This window comes from Rhododendron vialii, chromosome 2a, assembly GCF_030253575.1.
Source record: "Rhododendron vialii isolate Sample 1 chromosome 2a, ASM3025357v1".
In the NCBI taxonomy this organism is placed as follows: Eukaryota; Viridiplantae; Streptophyta; class Magnoliopsida; order Ericales; family Ericaceae; genus Rhododendron; species Rhododendron vialii.
Genome location: NC_080558.1, coordinates 18706937 through 18721154, shown reverse-complemented (window position 1 = coordinate 18721154; position 14218 = coordinate 18706937). Strand labels below are relative to the sequence as shown.

General features: G+C 37.7%; 1 long non-coding RNA gene across 1 annotated transcript; it reads left to right on the top strand.

The window, feature by feature from the left end:
* Positions 1-4909: 4909 nt before the first annotated feature.
* On the top strand, positions 4910-5933 carry LOC131312013 (uncharacterized). Its single transcript, XR_009195685.1, has 3 exons — positions 4910-5569; positions 5661-5741; positions 5822-5933. It is a non-coding gene; the product is annotated as an uncharacterized LOC131312013 (long non-coding RNA).
* The last annotated feature ends 8285 nt before the right edge of the window (positions 5934-14218 follow it).

Here is a 14218-nt window from a genome sequence, read left to right as displayed (position 1 = left end):
ATGCTAAAGAATGGGGTCCCACCAGTTCAGACCTTGAGCTGCTTGTAAGCAACTTACCTAGATCTGCCAAACAAGAACATTCTAGGCCTTTGAGCTGCTTGTGAGCATGGATGTTTATAAAAAATGGATATTTGGGCCCACCAAGGCCAAAAACGCAGGCCTGGTTGAGCTGCTTGTGAGCAGCTTATGTGATGTTAGATAGAGGCCTTTGAGCTACTTGTCCAGGCCTAAGCTGCTTGTGAGCTGCTTGGGATGTCTCCATGTATGGTTGCCACGTGTCCCACGCCTTGCTTCATGCTAAAGAATAGTAAAGACTCAGACCTTGAGCTGCTTGTAAGCAGCTTACCTAGATCTGCCCAGCAAGAACATTCTAGGCATTTGAGCTGCTTGTGAGCAGCTTAAGACCTTTTCCCTGCCAACTGAAGGCCATAGGTGACGTTTTCTTTAAGAAGTAGGCCCATCTTTTACTTGGGCCTGAACTTCAGGAGCATCATAGGCCTCTTCTCTTTTTAAGCCACGCGAGCCTAAGTTTGGAAAGAAAACTTGGGTTTTAACTAATTTAGGCCCACTTAGAAGGCCTTATTATTTATAAAAACTGATCTAGGCCTGGATAAAACACTCAGATTTAGTGGGTCAACCCAAGTCTTCGGCCAATCTTGGGCTTAGGCTTGTGATAACGAAATCTTAGGCATAATTTGGCCCAGGCCTTTGAAAACTCAACTCGATCAGTGGCGTTCTAATCGGCCCGATTTCGTGGATGACCGATCATGAGGCTTTTTAGCACCTGAGACTTCATTCAAGGCCTTCTTCTAACCACAAATTGATTTTCTGAATTTTGGCTAAAAATGGGTGTAAACAATTCCTTGGTGAACTTTTATGTTTCTTTGTCCTGAACTGTATTTTGGACATAGAAAATATTAGGGCTGTCCAAAAAATCCACCCGACCCGACCCGAAAATTCAGCATCGGACGGTTTAAAACAAGGCAGTCGGTCGGGTTCGGGTTTCGAATGGTCTTGTTTCGGGTCACCCGACCCGACCGAATTCTTTAGGTACTATAAAAGCAAAAAAATTGGGATTTCTCTTCACTTAGGGCTTCTGCCTTCTCCTTCTGGTCTCAGTCTCGATCTCACTCTCTGCCAACGCCCACGGGCCACCCCACCCCCACCCCACTCTCTCCGACCGGCAACCAAATCTCCGATTCTTCGGCCTGTCCTCTCCTCTCCTGCTCTCCAGTCTCTAGACTCTCCATAGTCCACTCCACCCGATCCTGCAGCCGATCGACACTCTGCCACTCTGGTACCGTTGTAACTGGTACGTCTCTCTCTCTCTCTCTCTCTCTCTCTCTCTCTCTCTCTCTCTCCTGCTCTCCAGTCTGAGCAGTCTCCACAGTTTTGAAGATTTTATATGATTTCATTTTTTAACTGTTAAGTTTTTTCTAGATCTCCAGATTCTCCAATCTCCAATCTCCACAGTCCACTCTCTTGTTCTCATTCGCAGCCGATCGACGCCTAAATCAGTAAATTTGGTACGTCTCTCTCTCAGACTCTCTGATCCTTTTAATTTAACTGCTTGTGTTTTCGTTTCTTTTTCTTTTAGTTGTAGACTTGCAGTCGATGGAACTTTTTGTCGTGAGGCTGTAGATTTTCAACCACTCGGACAGAGGACCAATTAAAGGTGCAAAATCTCGTATAAACTGACCCCAGAAGTATTGATATATAGGAGTAGCACCTAAGTAAGATATTTGGAAGTTGAAACATGACTCAATTAAAGCTCGTTTGAGATTAGTTTGCCTCATTGTTATGAAGCCAACTTTAGATTTATTTTTCAAACTCGCTCGTTAGATTTTCAGCTAAACTTGAACAAGTAACTGCGCGGCTAGTTCGGCTCAAATAATTCAGTCCGAAGAAAACGATGGTCAAAATTTTCTAACAAGAAAGATGAATAATCCATGTCCTTGGGACACGTGTGTCACAGTACTCTCTCTTTAGAAAACTTGCACCTTTTGAATACCCAACAATTTTTGTGTGTTGAAGGTCCCCTACTGCATGCCCTCTTTGCAACAATTAATGTAATCTACTCCCTTAAATTGCCCTGCATTATTAGTTGGTCCTTCCATCGAGGAAGAATCTCTCTCTATGGAATCCTCTTTCATTTTACATTTTACATGTCTCATGACTAGAGGCGGTGTGTGAGGTGGTGGAGCCAGCTTCTCCATTCCTCCTCTGGCCATGGTCACCCATTACTAATAGTCTACGGACAGTTTAATTGGATTGCAACTTGATACAATCTGATAGTATTGTAGTGCCCGTATAGATCGAAATACTGTTATGGTCATTGTTATAATCCAATTCAGTTATAGATGATGTGCTTTGGTTTGAGTTACACATTTCTTTGGATATTAGAGTCATTGTTTTAAAACTCTGTATATGCATATATGTGTGTTTGTGCAGATATGGCTGGTAAATGAACCAAGCTACTCAAGTTCGTGTTTGTTTGTTAAAAACTCGTTGCAGTTGATATATTCTAAATACCATAATATACTTTGACCAAAAAGATGCGGCCTATGCTTTTGATCCTTTTTAATATATACTATTTTGCAAGGCAAAGTAATGACAAAGATGAAGGTTACTTTGAAAGTTTAAATTAATCAAGCGATGAATAAAGTTTGAACTTCTACATCCCACTGAAATTAAGGGGGCCTGTTGTGCTGCATTGTGGCACCACAGGCTTCTATGCCTCACGTTCGTGTCTTGTCTGGAGCTCGAAAATATGATTTAAACTGTTCACTGCCTTGTGCATATCAGACTGCTAAGCCTTGGACCCCTGATTCCTTGGCAACTGGATGCTTAATTAGTCTGAAACTGCATTTTGATCGAAGTCCAAAACATAATTTCTCAGTTAATTAAACACCTGATTAAGTTCGTTCATAAAATATGAAAAATAATGGCACGGACTCACGAATGGGCAGGTCATCGAGATTTGCTCAAAGTGTGCCTAATCACGTAAAGATTCTCTCAAAGTGTGCGTGGATCAAGTTTAAGAGCAATGTTGAAAGTTATTGTTTTCTTCCTGGTAGTCAATTACAGATATGTGAAAGTATTGACTATTGACTAGCTTATACATTTCATAACCTTTAATGTTCTATTTGTAGTCAGACATGCATTAGTAACCACTTTGTTCATGTATCTTCTAATTTTTCTCAAAGTGCCAGTTAGGGTAGAACTTTTTGGATTAGACATGCAAAGTTGCAAATACTATATATACATAGATTTTTGCTTTTCAAATGCTATGTTTCCCTTTTTTAAATTTAACTGATAAAACCATCTGATCATCACTTTTGTTTGTTTTAGGTGATGGAGCCAGTTTTTGATTTCCATCCCGGTGGGGAACTTGAGGATGATGTTGTTGATATCGAAGAACTTGAACTTCAAGGTAATCCTAATCCTGCTGTGACTACCCTTGCCGATGTTGTCAATGTTGAAGATGATACGGTACAAAAAGTAAATCAAGTTGGGAGAAAAACCAATAAAAGAAAGCTTCCACCACAAATTCCTAAAGGCCCTAAGCCAAAAAAAGAACGACATCGATCTCCTGCCTGGGATCACTTCGAAAAAATAATAGAGGGCGATGATACATGGGGTGAGTGTAACTATTGCAAGAAACGATATGCGGCTGATAGTAAAAAACATGGCATTAGTAATTTGAAAGCTCACATCCCCCTTTGCCCGTTATATCCTCTTAAAGACCAACATGGACAACAAAACCTTTCATTCAAAGTCAACGAGGGGGGCGGTGTTGACGTTGTGACGAGTGTATTTTCTTTTAAAGAGTGTAAGAGAGCTCTTGCAGAAATGGTGATTATTGATGAACTACCGTTTAGGTTCGTTGAGGGGATTGGGTTCAGAAAATTTTGTAAGGTCATGCAACCGAAGTTCACACCGGTCCCTTCTCGCCAAACGATTACTAGAGAGGTGGTTGCAATTAAAGACTACGAGAGGGGAAAATTGAAAAAATTATTAAAGGGCCGTATGATTTGCCTCACGACTGATACATGGACATCAATTCAAAACCTTAACTATATGTGTTTGACTGCACACTTCATTGATGATGATTGGAAGTTGCAAAAGAGAAACTTTTGTCAAATTGAAGATCATAAGGGAGCTACAATAGGCAAGAAAATTGATTCATTATTGCTTGAGTGGAATGTTGATGGTATTTTTACAATGACGGTAGATAATGCTAGTTCGAATGGCACGGCTATTGAGTACTTGAAAAGGAAAACAATGGATTGGAAAAGGACTGTCTTGGGGCATGAATATATGCATATGCGATGTTGTGCACACATTTTGAATCTTATTGTCGTTGAGGGGTTGAAAGATATGAGTGAATCTATTTTGCATGTTCGTGATGTTGTGAGGTATGTGAGATCTTCTCCACAAAGAATGGAGACTTTCAAGAAGTGTGTGGAGAAGGAGAAAATTAAATCGAAACAAACTGTGTGTCTTGATGTGTGTACGCGATGGAATTCCACTTAGTTAATGTTAGAAGTAGCCATCAAGTTTGAGAAGGCATTCCAAAGAATGGGGGAGGAAGGCAGTAGTTTCATAAAATTCTTTGGCATAAAAGAAGGCAATGAGGATTTGTCATTGGAGGGTGAGGGTGACCAAAGTGGGAGCCATAGCCATAGGGTTTCAACTCCAAGACAATCAACTGTCCCAAACAAGCTTGATTGGAAGAATTGTGGGTTGTTTGTTACATTCTTGAAACTTTTCTATGATGCAACCAAAAAAATTTCAGCTTCTCTTTTTGTCACATCCAATGTGTTCTTTCATGAGTTGTTTGAGGTTGATACCCGTATAAATGAATCAATCCTCAACCGAGATTCTTTTATGTCTAAGATGGCAATTGGCATGAAGAGAAAATTTGAGACGTATTGAGGGGATGTAGAGAAATTCAATCCCTTACTTTATGTGGCGGTGGCACTTGATCCCCAGTATAAGTTAAGGTTGGTGAAATTTTGCTATACAAGATCCAAAGGGAAGGCGGTGGGTGAGAAAATGGAGAAACAAGTGAAGGATGTTTTGAACAAGTTGTATGATTTTTATGAAAAACAGGGTGAAGTTAGACAAAATGTGTCTAGTTCAAGTTCAATGCCGAGAGTAATGGAGGAGAATGAGGATTGTGATCGTCGCTTGAATTTAGCTAGCGAATTTGACACTTACTTGGAGGAGGAGTATTCTAGTGTTTGTTCCTCGGAAGTAGACAAGTACTTGGGGGATTTGTGCGAACATAGGGACAATCCAGATTTTGATATCTTGGTATGGTGGAAGAACAATTCCAACAAATATCCAATCTTGTCAAAAATGGCGCGTGATGTATTAGCTATGCCCATGTCTACCGTTGCTTCCGAATCGGCCTTTAGTACGGGTGGTCGCGTACTTGATCAATTTTGAAGTTCACTCTCACCGTCAATGGTCGAGACTCTTGTATGCACCCAAAATTGGCTTTTAAGCACGGTTCCAATCTCTCTTCGACAGTCTATGGATAAAGTTGAAGATCTTGAACGAGGTAATTTAATTCAATTGATCTAGTCTACTTACTATTTCGTTTTTTTCTTAATATTGAATTGAATTAAGTGTTTTTTGTTTTTGTTTTTCAGAACTCTTACAAACTGAATCAATTGATGATGCAACGCAAGTTCCTAGGGATTGAGTGATGGGCCTTTGGACATTGGACCTTGGTAAAACATTTAACATTATGTTATTTTGTAATCTTCGAAGTTTTCAATTTAATTGTATGATTTTTCTTTCTATGTCACAGGTTTGGTCAGTTTACATGGGATTGGGGAGCACTTTGGACATTCAACTACTGGACTAGTTTATTTAATTATGGACTTGTGTGTTTGGTTGCTTTTAATTATTATGGACTTGTAGTTTTTCAATCACTTTGGACTTGTAATTTGGACTTGTAATTGCTTGCCTAGTAGACAGTAGTGAACTGGAAACATTAGGACTGGTTGTATGGCTGTTGAAAAAATAGGGGAGGAAAGACTAGAGAGGCTGGTCACTGGTGTGTGGCTGTGTGCTGTGTGTTTGGTTTGTTTTTTTTTTTGCTATGTGGTTGTGTTTGGTTTCTTCTTTCTTTTTTTCCCACTTAATCTTGCTGGAAATCTCTTGCTGGGAATGTAGTAGTGGACTGGAAACTGGAAAGACAGGGAAATCTCTTGCTGAAAATGTCTAATTTTTTTTGAACTTTTTTTGACGGGAAATCTCTTGCTGGAAAATGGAAATGTCCAATTCCAATTAATGAACTTTTTTTGATATGGCTTGGTGGAAGTCGACTGGAAATGTGTAAATTTTTTTTGCTAATTAATGAAATTAATGAATGATGATTGCTAGAAAATTGTGTATTGAGCCAATCGGCCCAATATAATTAATGAAATTTTTTTTATATGGCTTTGGTGGAAGCCCAAACCCAAAGGTTAATAAGGGCATTGGGCCTTGTGGCCTGCTATGAAATTTGCAAATTTAGGAGATTAACAGCCCAAAATATTTAAGGAAATGGGAAAAAATAGCCCAGAAAATTGAATACCGCCCAAAAATAATAGGCCCACTGAAATGGCCCAATCCGAAGCCCCGACCGAACCCACCCGACCACAAACCCGTCCGAACCCGACAAGAAGTTCGGTCGGTTGCGGGTTGATGTTTAACCAACCCGAAAAATGTCGGGTCGGGCCTGACCCGACCCGAATCCGGCCAAACCCACCCGATGGACAGCCCTAGAAAATATGCCGGAATATCTTGACAGATCGTTAACATGGATGGTGGACACAGTTTGAACTGGCACACAAAGCCATGTTGTAAAAGTATAGACAGTCCTTCTCAAATACGAGAATCATGACTTTGTGCGGGGATATGCTAGCTCGTTCAATTAATGTGCAATTGAGATAGTATATATTTCGTTTGTTTATAGCAGACTAGTTTCCAGTAAAGACCCTACAGGCTACAGCTAGCTAGAATCACAACACATGATATGATAGAGGCCCTTCCTTGTTTGCAACCAAAAAAAGTGGGACCTAATTCAGTGGGAAAAGAATTTCATTTTAGTCTTTTATGATTCCCGCGTTTCCACAATGAGAGAGAGTTGATATGTATACTTCTCAATTCTCACTCACTAGATGCCAAACCATCTTTCTCGATTTAAATGAAAACAAAAAGAGAGACCAAGACTTTTTGAATACTCCATATACTACCCACACGTACTTGTCAGGGTAGTTCCCACCTAGCTCAAGAATTACTATAAATTAAACCATTTGTTCGGTTCTCATTTTTAAAAAATATTTTTGATATAATGAGTGGCAATGAGTCGAAAGAGATAGAAAAAGTTATTGAGAAACATGCAGAGAGAAAAATGAGTTTCCTAAATATGGGGACCAACCAAAGGTACCTTCTGATCTGGTTCCTAATTCTCGAACCAAACAAAGTGACTTTTGCTGTTAAAAAATGACTATTTTTCAAAATACTTGGGTAAAAGTAAAAAAAATTTACTTTTCCAATTTCTCTAGTCGAACGAATCAATAACCCACAAAAGTTTGGCGCAAAACTATCAAATGCGAAAAAAAATTAAATAAGGACAAAATTCTCAAATTTAAATTCATAAGAATGTAGCCTAATTCTAGATCTCATGAATAGTAAGCATTATAGTTGGAAATGGTCTCAAAAGAAAATTTAAGGAATCCGTCTCAAACCAAATTATAAAACCGACACTGACATCAATCTATATAACAACGGAGAGCAGTTTGACAAAATGTTTGTCTCACAACACACACATTATCACCATTCCTTTCAATTCTCTCCACCCTCCCTTGCCTCTCCTTTTCCACGCCATTTCCACCTCCTTTATGACAATCACTCCAAATCCGAAATCCAAGGTGTTTTCCACAAAAGGTGTCAAAAACCAAATCGGCTTGGAATCGCGAGCATGCCAGGACTGAATTGCAGTCCAAGTTTGAATTAAGGCCAGGAAGCCTCAATTTGACTTCTAATAGAACGAAAGTGCATGGCCTAAGGGTAAGACCATGAGGAGATTCGTAGTTTGCCTTAACGAAAAGGGCTTAAATTTCCTAACCGTTGTTAGAAAATGGAAACAAAGATAGATCAAGGCCTAAAACGGAATTAAAGAGACTTTATTAAGGTTTAACAAAGCTTGGTTACAAGGAAATAAAATAAAATCTAGGCTTGGCTAGATTGAGTACAAATTTTGCTAGAAAGTAAAGATAATTGAAAGATGGTGTAACGACCCTGAATTTTGGTCTATAAAAATTTCGTTAAAAATTTGAATTTTATTTAATTTACTTATTTTCTTTTGAGTGGCTATATGTTTTCTTGTAAAATTCGTTGTAGTTAGATTTTGGTCTCAACTAGAAACCCTACTTGGCCAATTTGGTTAATTTCCAACCGACTACTTGGAGGAACCGAGCAACCAACTTACCTAGTTACTAGTTGGACCTTTTGAAACCCTTGGACCTTTTGAACCTTTTGCTTTATCCATTGGTCCATAATGGTTAGGGTAATTTTTACCCATTGGACAATAGTCTTTCCTTTATTATATTTTTGGTAAGTACAAGATATAATATTTTTATGGTTTATAAAAACATGTGCAAAGTACATTTATTTTTTGTTTATTGGGGATTTTCCCACCCCTCCATTATCCATTGGTTAATAACCACAATGGTAATTTTTGTCCATTGGATAATAAACTTTTTATTATAAAAGTACATGTAGTCTTTTCAAAATTTTATTTTTTATAAAAGGTACTTGTACTCTTTTGTTCAATGGTTATTAACCGCAAGGGAAATCATTATCCATTGGGTAATAACCATTAGGGAAGTTAGTAACCATTGGGTAATAACTCTTTTGACCAAAATAAAGTACCGATGTGACTAGGAAATCTTCCAATAAAGTTGATGTGACTAGTCAAACTTTTCAAACCCTAGAAATTTCTTATTTATTTCTTTTTATTAATTTGGTTTTATTCTTTGTCCATTGGACAATAAATGTTAGGAGAACTATTATCCATTGGATAATAGAAACCCAATTCTTTATATTAAAAGGGTTTTTGAAAGATTTGACAAGTACTTTGATCTTTTAAAAGAAATGACATTTATAATTATTTTGAAAAGTACTTTTGATTATTTTTTCTAATAAAAATACCATAGTAACTATTGTCCATTGGACAAAGATTGTTAGGGAAATCTTTACCCATTGGTCAAAAGCCTTTTCTTTATTTTATTTGGTAAGTACATATATATAAACACATGGGTAAAATTCAAAAGGACATGTAGTCTTTTAAAAGACTTAAATTATGATTTAAAGTACTCGTACCTTATTATCCATTGGACGATAACCGTTAGGGTATTTATTATCCATTGGGTAATAGAGTTATTCTTTCACCAAGTACATGGGCTTATTAAACTAGTCTTTTTTCTTAAAACCCATGTGATGAAGTACCAAAATTTTATTTTGAAAGTACTTAGTAGTCTTGTAGCCTTTAAAGGCCTAAGATTTTCCAAAGTACCCCTTTTATTATTTTGTATTGGGGTTTTTACCCAATTGGATTTATTTATTGGGGACTTGATCTTTCTAGATTACAAAGTACCCTAGTTTATTTTATTTAAAGGGGCATGTGCCTAATTGGATTTTTGTTTATTGGTTTTAGATTTGTAAGAATCTTGTACTTTCTTATTCTTTCTTACATAAGTGTGTATATATATATATATATATATATATATATATATATATATATATATATATATATATGTACCTTTGCAAGAGAGAGAGAGAGAGAGAGAGAGAGAGAGAGGGAGAGAGAGAGAGAGAGAAGGAAGAAAGGAGGAAGATGGGTTGTACCTTGACTTGACCTTTCTTATCTTTTCAATCCTTGGTGAATCTTCCTTCCTAGCTAAAAAACTAGCCCTCCATTAACCTCCATTGTACTTCTATATTTGTTTAGCACAAAATCTTGTACCCTTGTCTCCTTTCCTTGCAACAAATCTTCCATAATCCCATCCAAGGACAATCTTAGCCATGCAAACCTAGGGTTTAGCCTTTGATCTTCCATAAGTGCATGACATGTGTCAAAATTTGAGGTAGAGAGAGAGAGAGGGGGGCCGGCCATGAGAGGGAGGAGAGGGCCAAGATTTTTCCTATAAATAGGACCCCATTCCAAGCATTGAACTCACACCTCCCATTCTACAACTTCTCTCTCTAGAATTTCCTTGTTCTTTCTTTGTTCTTCCTTTTGTTCTTCTTGTTCTTGAGTCCTTCTTGAGTTCTTCAAGAAACTCAACTTAGGCCGCCACTAAGCCGCCACTCGACCACCCTCTCGATCCAAAAGTAGTAGTAGTAATAGTCAAGTAGAAGTTTCGAGAGAAACCTTTCTCTTTCGAAGCTACCGGAGGCCTACCGTAGGAAGTTACTCCGCCCGACCACCGACGTACTTTCCGTAGCCGACTACCGCCAAGAAGAACGGTAGATTATCCCTATCTACTACTCCTAATTATATGTAGTTCATCCTTACGTACTTATCGTTTGATTAGAAGTAATCGTATTTTGATCTTTAAGATAGTTATGAACATGCGTATATGAGTTGCTTGTATTACTTGTGGTATGTGATAAAGCATAAGTGATTTCACTCCAAAGACGTCCGTACATGTGGCGTTGTGCTTTGAATAAAGCATAAGTGATACACTCCAAAGGCGTCCGTATATGTGGCGTTATGCTATAAGTAGTGATTGAGCGTGTTAAAGTAATATAGAATTGGATGATCTTGTTAGAAAGATACGTGTCCTACCACGGAGTCTTTGAATGTAAATGAGACGCGAGAACCAAGAAAGTAGAAACATGACACCTAGGGTATGGTTAATTAAAAGAAATGTTTTCCGAGGAAGGAAATATTTTTGAAACAACATAATGACCGGTTTTGGGTGGCATTATGTGAATTGTGTGCGTGTGTAAAAGAAACATTTGAAAAGGTTGAAATGTTTTGGAAACCACGATGTGGCCGGACGTGGTAGCCCATCGTGTGGATTGTGAAAACCGCAACGTGGCCAGACTTGGTAGCCCGTTGTGTGTATGAAAACTCGTAATGTGGCCGGACTTGGTAGCCCATTGCGTGGATTGTGAAAACCGCAATGTGGCCGGACGTGGTAGCCCATTGTGTGGTGTGTGTTGAAAAACCCAATGAGAACCCGGAGCGACGGAATCATTGTGGATACTCGGGAAACCGGAGCGGCGGAACCGAGGTTTTGTGTGTGTTGAAAAACCCAATGAGAACCCGGAGCGGCGGAATCATTGTGGGGATACTCGGGAACCCGGAGCGGCGGAACCGATGTTTTTAGATTTCGAAAACCCCAATTGGGAACCCGGAGCGGCGGAACCATTGTGGGATTACTCGGGAACCCGGAGCGGCGGAACCGAGGGTTTTGAAATGTGTGCATTCCCATGGGAACCCGGAGCGGCGGAACCATGGTGAGGTATGCTTGGTTATCCGTGGTACGGAGCCAATGCAAATATTTTTGTGTACCAATGGGAACCCGGCGCGGCGGAACCATTGTGAGGATACTTGGGAATCCGGCGCGGCGGAACCAAGGTTGGGTGTGTAGCTTGGTTATCCGCGGTACGGAGCCAATGCAAATGATTTTAAAAGGTTGGGTGTGTAGCTTGGTTATCCGCGGTACGGAGCCAATGCAAATGTTTTGTGTTAAACAAATGGTTTTTGAAAGATTGTTTTATAAATGAAAATGTTGACACGGTCTACGACGAGTCGCGTAGGAGAAACTCTGAAACTTTTGGACACCAACGTTAGTTGATTAACGAATGTGGGTGTGTCATTGATTAAACTATGTATATACTTATCATGTGGAAATTGATGTTGTATTATAGTTTTGTTTATAAGTTATGGGTTAGCGGGTATGGGATTACTCTGCTGAGCTTTGTAGCTCACGGTGTTGCCTTTTGGTAACCCTGGCATATTATATGGGTGGCGACGCCGGTATAATGTGTCAGATTTTGTAGATAATCAGGATAAGCAGTTCACCGTGGAGGCTTTTGGAGCTGAGGAGCTGGCAAGAATGGAGGAGCTGAGGAGCTGTAGTTAGGAACCGTAGAACCCCCTTCATTTTTGTAAATATTGAACTCTTGTAGGAGTATTTGTTGTAATAAGAGCCAGACTCTATTTTGAGGTTATCAATAAAATGTCTTCTTAACGTACCCAAAATTCAGGGCGTTACAGATTTTATCAATAAATTGTCTTCTTAACGTATCCAAAATTCGGGGCGTTACAGATGGGGAATTTAGAGGCCAGCCCCAAAAGTAGGTTTGGACTTAATTTAGTCCTGACAAAAATATTTCTTCTTTATTTTAGTCCTTTTTCTTGACTGTTCATACTTTTTTACTATTTTACCCATTCTTCTTAACTTTTTGTGTACATGTCCATTTTTAGTAAAAATTATATTTTTAAAATCAACTCTTGATCCATATTATTTCGGACAAAAATACCCTTGGCTATGTGAATTGCCAATTCTCATAACCAGTAAACATAATATTTCGGACAAAAATATCCCTGCCAATTCACATAGCCCGAGTTAATATATTATTTTGGACAAAAATACCCTTGAATTATGACTATGAGAACTGAGGCTATGAGAGGTATATTTTTAGAATCAATTTCTGAATCATATTATTTCAAACAAAAATACCATTAGCTATGTGAATTTGCTATGAGAACTATCAAGTCTCATAGTTAGTTTTATGAAAACTACTCAGTTCTCATAGAGAATTGGTTATGTAAACTGAGTTATGAGAACTAGTTATGTGAACTGTCAATTCTCATAGTCAGTTTTATAAGAACTACTAGTTTTCATAATCAATTCTATGAGAATTGGTTATGAGAAGTGACTGTTCTCATAGAGAACTAGCTTTATGAACTGGTTATGAGAACTAGACTATGTGAACGAAAAAATACACAATTCACATAGTTTTACCACATACTAAAATGCACAATTCTCTTAAAAAATATATAGTTCTCATAAAAAATACACAGTTCTAATAGACAGTTCTCATGGACAATATACAGTTCTCATAAAAAAAATACGCAGTTCTCATAAACATTTCTCATGAATAACACACAGTTCTTATAGAAAAATACACAGTTCTCAGAAAATACACATACGAATAAAAATTGAACAAAAACAAAAATGTAATCAAAATCAAATATAATTATAAATGTTCTCACCTCCACCTCCATGTCTTAAAAAAGTAATCAACGTAAAAAAATAATAGTTCACATAGCAAATAAATTGATTTATAATTGATTTAACTGCCAGGTCTCATAATCAGTTCTATGAGAACTGCTAAGTTTTCGTAGAGAACTGGCTGTGTGAACTTAGTTAATAAGAACTGTCAATTCTCATAGTCAGTTCTATGAGAAGTTTTCATAGTCAATTCTATGAGAATTGGCTATAAGAACTGACTGTTCTCATAGAGAACCAGCTTTGTGAACTGGTTATAAGAACTGAACTATGTGAACTAAAAAATATACAATTCACAGTCTTACGACACACTAAAATACACAGTTCTCATTAAAAATATATAGTTCTCATAGAAAATACACTGTTCTAATAGATAGTTCTCATAGAAAATACACAGTTCTCATAAAAAAATACACAATTCTCTTAGAAAATACACACACGAACAAAATTGAACAAAACAAAAAGGTAATCAAAATCAAATATAATTATAAATGTTTTCACCTCCATGTCTTAAAAAAGTAATCAACGTAAAAAAGTAATAGTTCACATAGGAAATAAATTGATTTAGAATTAAATTTTTAACTGTCAAATCTCATAATCAGTTCTGTGAGAACTGCTCAGTTTTCATAGAGAACTGGTTATATGAACTGAGTTATGAGAACTTTCAATTCTCATAGTCACTTCTATGAGAACTGCCAGTTTTCATAGTCAATTCTATGAGAATTGACTGTTCTCATAGAGAACCAGCTTTGTGAACTGGAGTATGTGAACTGAAAATACACAGTTCACATAGTCTTACCACATACTAAAATACACAGTTCTCATAAAAAATATATAATTCTCATAGAAAATACACGATTCTAATAGACAGTTCTTATGGACAATATACCGTTCTTACAGAAAAATAC